Source organism: Scyliorhinus canicula, chromosome 13 (assembly GCF_902713615.1).
Source record: "Scyliorhinus canicula chromosome 13, sScyCan1.1, whole genome shotgun sequence".
Taxonomy (NCBI): Eukaryota; Metazoa; Chordata; class Chondrichthyes; order Carcharhiniformes; family Scyliorhinidae; genus Scyliorhinus; species Scyliorhinus canicula.
Genome location: NC_052158.1, coordinates 38659856 through 38668343, shown reverse-complemented (window position 1 = coordinate 38668343; position 8488 = coordinate 38659856).

Below are 8488 nucleotides of genomic sequence, written 5' to 3'. Positions count from 1 at the left end.
CGATGTGGAGACAGTGTTCCTTATGAACATAAGTGCAAATGGGAGCACTGAATCCCATGTTGAATTATTCTCTTGGACCATTTTCCTGAGGGTAGTTTTTAGGGTCCGATTCATGCGCTCCACAATCCCGCTGGACTGTGGATGATACGCAATGTGGAAGTTCTGTTTGATTCCGAATATTGTCAGGACGTTCCTCATGACCCGTCCTGTAAAGTGAGATCCCTGGTCCGAATCGATACTTCGGGGTAAACCCCATCTCGTGAAGATGTGGTGGGTCAGGATCTTTGCAGCTGTCTTAGCTGTGTTTGTTCGCGAGGGAAATGCCTCTACCCATTTGGTAAATGTATCTATCACCACCAGAACGTATTTATAGCCATTCCTGCAAGGGGGCAATGGACCTATAAAGTCGATCTGGAGGTTTGTCCAAGGGCCGTTAACTGGGCGAGTATGCCGAAGTTGTGCTTTCTTAGAATACCGCTCCGGGTTATTCTGAGCACAAATCAGGCAATTCTCTATGTAGTGCGTTACATCATTCCTGAGATTAGGCCACCAACAGAGTTGCCTGAGGTGCCTCGTTGTTGCATCAATTCCCTGATGCCCGTGTCCGTCATGGAACAAGGCAATCATCTGATTCCTGTCCTGCTGTGGGACCACATAAAGTTGGTCCTTAATGATCACACCCTCATGTGTGGTCAGTGTGTGTTTAAAGTGCTCGTACGCAGGCACAAAGTTTCCCTTGAAAACCTCCCTGAGGTCTCCGTCCTGTTTCTGTGCTGCCACGAGATCTTTAATATCAGTCTGTGAGACTTGGACTGCGCTCACAGGGGCGCTAGCTGGTGCGCTAGCTGGGGGGGTCCATAAGTGTCCTCTCCTGGAACCTGCCTTAGCCAACGCGTCGGCTTTTACATTCCCAGGGGGTGATGACCTATGGTGGCTGCGAACTTTTATAATGCCGAAGGTCCTGTCCTTCGCTTTCTCTAGGATATGCTGGAGTAAGGGGGCTGATGGAAGGGGTTTTCCGTCTGCGGAGACAAAACCTCGTGTCCTCCACAGGGGCAGAAAATCTGTTAGGCTATTGCAGACATATAAGCTGTCTGAATATATGTCTGCTGGGCTGGGGAAAGAATCGGGGTGGTCCACTATGTACGCTATGGCTGCTAGCTCTGCTGCCTGCGCGCCTAAGTGACCTGGTAACTTAAGAGCTATCTCTTCGAGAGCGCGCCCCTGCGCGTCCTCTACATAGATACCGCATCCTGTGATACGCTCACCATTTAAAACTGTGGAGGAACCGTCTACATAAATCCTCAAGGGTCCACACGTGTCTGTGGGCTGGGGGCTTTGTTTCGGGTTCCCTATCTTCCTGGGGGGTGTTTTGGCTAAAAAGGGTCCTGTGTTATGCAGGGGAGCTACAATTTCACAGTCATGGGGCTGTCCGGGGTATTGGAGGTTGTCTGCTAAGTATGTGTGTGTGCGTGTCCGTTTTACTGTAATGTCCCGTCCTTGTAAAAGTAGGGTCCACCTAGCTGCCCTAATCTGGCTAACTGAACCGTCCTTCAGTCGACCGTCTAGTAGTAGCTGTGTGGGTGTATGTTCGGTCAGAATAGTAATGGGGTTGAGTCCGGTGATGTATGAGAAATACTGCACTGCCCAGAAGACAGCAAGGAGGTGCCTCTCACAGGCTGAAAATCCTTGTTCTACCGGGTCTAACAGTCGGGAGGCATAAGCCACTGGTCTTAGCTGCTCGTGCCGTTCTTGAAGCAACACGGCCGAGAGGTTCAGATCGGTGCACGCTACCTCTATTGCGTACGGTGAAAGTTGGTCGGGGACTAGCAGCGCGGGTGCTGCACTAAGGGCTCGTTTCAACTCTTCCACAGCGCCGGTATGCTGCGGAAGCCATTCCCAGGGGGCTCCTTTCTTAAGGAGGTCTGAAAGTGGGGCGGCTTTTGTCGCGAATCCGTCGATGTGGTTCCGACAATAGCCAACCAGTCCTAAAAACGACCGGAGGGCTGAAACATTCTGGGGAAGGGGCAATTTGACGATCGAATCAATTCTTTTGAATTCGATCTCGCGTTTGCCGTGCGTGATGACTGTTCCCAAATACATCACTTTACTTTCCAATATTTGGGCCTTTTTCGGGTTAACTTTACAGCCAATTTCAGTTAAGAGTTCCAGGAGTTCGGCCAGAAGCGAAATGTGCTCTGCCTTTGTGTCTGTCTGCAGTAGTAGGTCGTCTACATACTGTACCAGACAATCGGGTCGGGAAAATTTTTCTAATCCACTTGCCAGCTGTCGGTGGAAAATGGAGGGTGAATTGTGGAATCCTTGTGGGAGGCATGTCCACGTGTACTGCTGCGTTTTAAAAGTGAATGCGAATTTGTATTGGCACGCTTTTGCCAATGGTATTGACCAGAATCCATTACTGATGTCCAATACCGTGAAGTACTTGGCGTTGAGACCCTGCTTGAGCATGGTCTCGGGACTAGTAGCTACCGTTGGGGCTACTGCGGGGGTTACTTTGTTGAGTTCCCGATAATCGATGGTCAGCCGCCATGATCCATCGGGCTTCCTCACTGGCCAAATAGGGGCATTGTTGGTGGAGGCTACCGTTCTCAGTACACCTTGGTCCAACAAGCTGCCTATAACTTTTTCTATTTCCACCTCTGCTTCAAGGGGAAATCTATACTGCTTTTGCGGTCGGGGGTCCTGTCCGGTAACATGAACTTGTCCAGTCATTCTGCCACAGTCATGACGGTGACTTGCAAATGCTGTCCTGTGTTTGTTTAGTAGGGCCTTAATTTGTCTGTCGGTGTGGAGTGTAGTCAGGTCGAATGAGTACTCTCCCACTGCGCTAATCCGATTAGCGTAGTCTCCTACTGTGAGGGTGGCTGGGGCTCTGTCTGATCTCGCCATTCGCCAGACACACTGGTTCACTGGGTCGAACGACAAGCTATGAGCGTTCATAAAATCTATCCCCAGGATGTGTTCTGCTGTCCGGGGAAGATTTACTAAAACTACGGGGTGCCTTGTGCTAATGGTCCCTAGCTGAATTGCTATGGGTGCTGTAATGTGTCCCTGCTGCGAGTGTCCGGTGAACCCGCTAAGTGTGATGGTGGAGGTGGTCGGCCACGTGTCTATGTGTGCCGTGGTTGTGGAGTTAATGGTGGTGCGGGATCCTCCTGTGTCCCACAGTAACTCTATGGGCTTCCCTTTGACTTTTGCTGTGACTACGGGCCTCCCTGATGAGTCCCATAGTGTGTCACAGACCCAAGTGGGGGAGCCCGAACACCGTCAGTTCGTCTCGTCCACATTGGTGGGTCCTGACTGTACTGCTACATTGTGGATGGGTTTTGCTTTGTTGCGGTTCAGAGTGCCTGTCTGCTGGCCTCTCTGAGATCGCTGGGGTGCATTACACTCTTTTGCCCAATGCCCTAACTGTCCACAGTTATAGCATTCCTGTCCTTTCTGTTGAGGGCTGCTCTTGCCTTCATTTACCCATGCGGGCTTCTGGTGCTCTCTGACTGCTTGGATATCTGCAGCAGCCTGAGCCTCTTCTGGGAATGTAACTTTTCCTTTTGCCTGAAGCGATTGCTCCCAAGCGCGGGACAATCTTTTCAGGACCCATTTTTCGTTATGGGCCTCTTCTGAGGGGTCGTAACTATTGCAAGCGCTCTGTCCTGCTTCTGTTGCGTGTGAGATAATTGTGCGCGTCCACTTAACCATGTTTTCGCGGGTTAAATGCGCTCTATCTAGCTGTCCGAAAACTGCGCTGAAATGAATCCACAGCCTCCCTGCGAATGCTGTGGGGTGTTCGGATCTCTTCTGCCTGCACTTATTCAATCCTTCTACGGGGTCACCTCTATTGTACCCGATGGCATCTAAAATGGCAGTGTGCATCTCCTCTAGGCTGCCTCCTGCCACGTTTTGTGGGTCGGGGAGGGCTGCCACTACACTCTGGTCTAAGCTCAGCACGGTGAGCTTAACCTGCTCTCTCTCATCCAGGCCGTACATGGTAGCCTGCTGTTTTACTTTAGCGAAAAACTGGTGGGGGTCTGCGGTGGGGAGGAACGGAGTGATCTTTTCACAAGCGTCCCTTAGCTGGGTTACTGTTAAAGGGGTGGTGTAGGTTATGTCTGGGGCGCCTTCTGATTCGGCTTTCCTCTGTGTGGTTACGGGATTCATGGGTGCGGTTATGATCTGAGCTGTGGGGGGTTGGGGTGCCTGTCGTTTCTGCTGAGCTGCTGGCGCACATGTTCCCTGAACATAACGCTGCGCTGTCTCGCTTAATTCCTGCCAATCTGGGGCGTTTTCCCCATCTAACTGTGCTCCAAAGGTGCTTTGGAAGCCATTCTGCACCGAAAGCAGAGATTGCAGTTCCGCAATCTGTTTCCTGCATTTCGCGTGGTCAACTGTGCTTTGTCTTTGTTCGGTCGTTGCAGCATGGAGTGCTCTCAAAGCTGCTTTGAGATCGGAACATTGCCTCTGCAATGCCTCCACCTGCTTTTCCGATTCCTGTCTTATCAGAACGGCACGTTGCACGTCCTGATAGGCTTTCTCATACTGGGTCTGGGAACTGCTCAGATGAGCTAGACAAGACTGGTGAGCCCTCTTGGCATCATCCACCTCTCTATCCTTCTCTGCCAACTTCCCTTTTAATTCCAGGTTTTCTTTCTCGACGTCCCTGACATCGACCTTACTCATTCGGTTCCTTTCCTCTAAATCTGCCCGGAGCGTCCTGATGACCTCCTCTGCGCCTCGCAACTGTGCCAAGCAGGACACAATCGCCATCGGCTTGCGTGCTTTACCTAAACTCTTTTTGTGTATTTGAGAGAGGTTCTCCCACCAAGTATGACCTATACTTCCGGGACCTGTCTCCTCATTTGCACAAAACTCTTTCCAAAGGGGCCATCCCTTTCCCTGCAGATATTTGCGGAGTTCCAGCTCCCACGTGGGACACTGGCCTACTCTGCTACTGCTGCTGGTCGCTGCGACCACAAACTTTGCTGGATCCATCAGACGTTCCATTGCCTGCATGGCCATTTCCTCTGACTCTCTTTTTATAATTTGGAACAGGGGGTTGTTGGGGTTGTGTTTCGTAAAAAGGGTACGGCTTACGCTATTTTCCGATCACAAAACTACCGAAAGTTTGTCGCAACAAAAAGCTTCCAGTTTTACCTTACAGCCCTGTTAGTACGCATGCACTAAAACACACTTCCGAATTTCGCTTATTATTTTGAACACCTTGAATACTTGTGATCTCTTTCTTTCTCTGCAATTTGGAGTTCTAATTCAAATTTCAGGGTCCTGGACACTGTGGTGTTTCCACTTACAACAGGGTCCCGGCGGAGTCGCCACTAAATGTTGCATGTTTTACTATGGGCGTAAAACGCGTTTATTGGAGTGTATTAACACGCCTCCGAGTTCGACGTGTGCTTAACACTGCTAGGCTCTGTTCTATGTAATTATTTAGCTCTGGAGTCGCCAGTTGCCGTATAGGCAACGTCACAAGTATTCCAAGGTCAAGTTCAAAGTAATAAAGACGATACACCGATTAGTAAAGTTCAAACGATCAATATTTATTATACAGTTATAATAAATACTCATGCACACTAAGAGACTAAGCTATAACTAAACTTAAGCAAACAGAATACTTATCTAACAGGAACAGGCAAGGTCAGAGAACGAGGCCTTCGTCCTGGTTTTGTCTGCAGCCTTCAGCAAGCGTTCTGGTACTTGGGAGTCTAGTGGGCTTGGATCGCGTAGCGAGCGTTGAACTTACGGTTTCGGCGGCTGGTGCTCAACGGCTGGAGTCAGGATGCGAGATGTCAGTCAGAGCCGGAGCACGGGTTTAACAGACCGGACAACACGAGGTCCCTATCTTTTATAGGGGTTCCATTGTCCTTCCCTCTTCTCGGGCGGGCTCTACCTATTGGATCAATTTCTTATCGATACTGGATTAATTCCCCAATGCGAGGGGGTCTCCGTGATGGAGGGGGCGTTTCTTATGTCCTTTTGTTTGGAGGTTTCTGGTGCCTCGATGTCTGGGTCTTGATTAGAATGTGTCCATTCAGAACCAAATGTATCTATTGTGTGGGTGTTCAAGTCTGATGGCCTCATTAGCATGCAAAGCGTTTTGCCATTTGCACCTAGCTAAGGTCTTTTCACCTGAGCCCAAACTGGTTTCTGCTGCTGCAGAATGCAAACTGCTCTTTGCAGACTGCTGTTCTGGCTAAACTGTCTGTTTCCCAGCAGTCTTCCATTTTAGTTTGGCTCAGTGTCCATTTTGCGTGGCCAGCATGGCTACACTGCGTACTAGCTTTCGTCCATAAGTACTGACAAGTCCCTTTGTTTTGCAGCTTTCTGCAGGTTTTCTCCATTTAAATAATACTCTGTTTCTGTTCTCCCTTCCAAAATGAACAACTTCACATGAGCAAGATCTACTCTCCACTATGAATGTGTTTAGCTGAACCGGACCTGACTGCTGATATGGCAGTCATAAACGTTAAAAATGTCGAATTAGAGTGATCTAAATATTGATCTCAGAGATTACAAAAGATGGAGCTGTGATTATTTGTTTGGGCGTTTATTCTGCTGTTGGATTGTTTTTGGAAGGAAGAATTTTTGATACACTGTCATGGAAACAAATGGGGGACTGCAGGCAGCATTCTCACGCCGAGGATTCCAGATGTTCTGCCATGCAGTTTTGGTGAGGGCCGGGGGGGGGGGGGGGGGGGGGGGGCATTCAAATGATCAATGGAAGAGTTAAAGAGCAGGTGACCTTTGGCGTAATCACTCGAAATAGCCCAGGAGCCCACAAGGGCTGTTCCTTGCCTTGCCCAACACCAGCTCATGCAATTGGAGCTTGGCATGGCCACCACCCTGTCCAGGGTATAATACAAACAATGGTGGGATGAGACCCTTAAGTGACATACAGTTGGTCTCTCAGGACCTCAGCAGCCTCCTGCCACCTCCCCGTGCTAATTTCAAACAGGGTCTCACGGTAGCATGGTGGTTAGCATCAATGCTTCACAGCTCCAGGGTCCCAGGTTCGATTCCCGGCTGGGTCACTGTCTGTGTGGAGTCTGCACGTCCTCCCCGTGTGTGCGTGGGTTTCCTCCGGGTGCTCCGGTTTCCTCCCACAGTCCAAAGATGTGCGGGTTAGGTGGATTGGCCATGCTAAATTGCCCGTAGTGTAAGGTTAATGGGGGGATTGTTGGGTTACGGGTATACGGGTTACGTGGGTTTAAGTAGGGTGATCATTCCTCGGCACAACATCGAGGGCCAAAGGGCCTGTTCTGTGCTGTACTGTTCTATGTTCTATGTTCTATGTTCTAGGGTGGGGTCACAAAATAGGTCACTCAGTGGATTTTATATATTGCCCACCCCCACCTTCAAATCCAAAGACAGGAAAGTGTAAACTTGAGCCCATTAACCCTGCGTCTCGCTCTCTCCACTGGTGCTGTCAGGCCTGCTGAATGTTTGCCACATTTTCTGATTCTATTTTTGCTTTGATAAGGCAGAGTTTCCAAGAGGTCAGGAAATCCCAGCCTCTGAGATGTGAGCCCAGGTTGTGTCCAAGTGTTATTCCATGTGGAATGTCAGAGTCGTGACATTATCCCATCAACTCAATTACCCTGTCCATTATCCTGCAGTCTCCCAAACCCCTACCCTCCACCTGGACCGAAGCATGACGTGCACTCAGACACTGCTGCACCATGCAGCCTTAAACTGCCAGATAGTGCCACATTCCTCAAGCAACCTCCGGAGGGAAACATGCAATAACCTGATAGCTCCTCTCTACTTAGAGCTGGAAAACATGTTCATGTACGAGTTGAGATGTGAAAAAAAGCTTCTTTTCACAGCGAGTGGTTGGAGTCTGGAAAGGACTGCCCGGAAGTGTGGTGGAGGCAGGTTCAATCGAGGCATTCAAGACGGAAGGAGAATGGGAAAATTGTGCGGTGGCACATGGAAAATGCAGGGGAATGGCATCAAGTCATAATACTCATTTGGAGAGCTGGTGCAGATATGATGGGCCAAATAGTCTCCTTCTACACCATGACAATTCTGTGAAAACTGCCTATGACCAATGGCGAACTACGGATATCTCAGGAGAAAGCTTAAAGAAGCAGAGACACAATTGCCTTAAAGGCCTACAAATACCTCCAGGTCAAAAATGCTGAAGAACTGTACACCCTTTGTACACATTTGGAGGTTCACCTGGCACCTCTCTGAATGATTGACCATGACCTAGCCCTATGTCATAACCTCTGACACCAGACATCTCACCCTCTGGTTGGGCATACTCCTCACTGCCTCTGGGACTCAATCCAACATCTGCTCCCTAATTGCTGTTTTATTCAGCATATTTGGGTTGAAACTTTCCATTTAACTTGATGATCCTTTTGACGAAAAAGAAACTCCAGACATAGAATTTGGCTTTGTAAACATTGAATATTTATTATATAGCAGAAACATGCCACATGAGGATTAA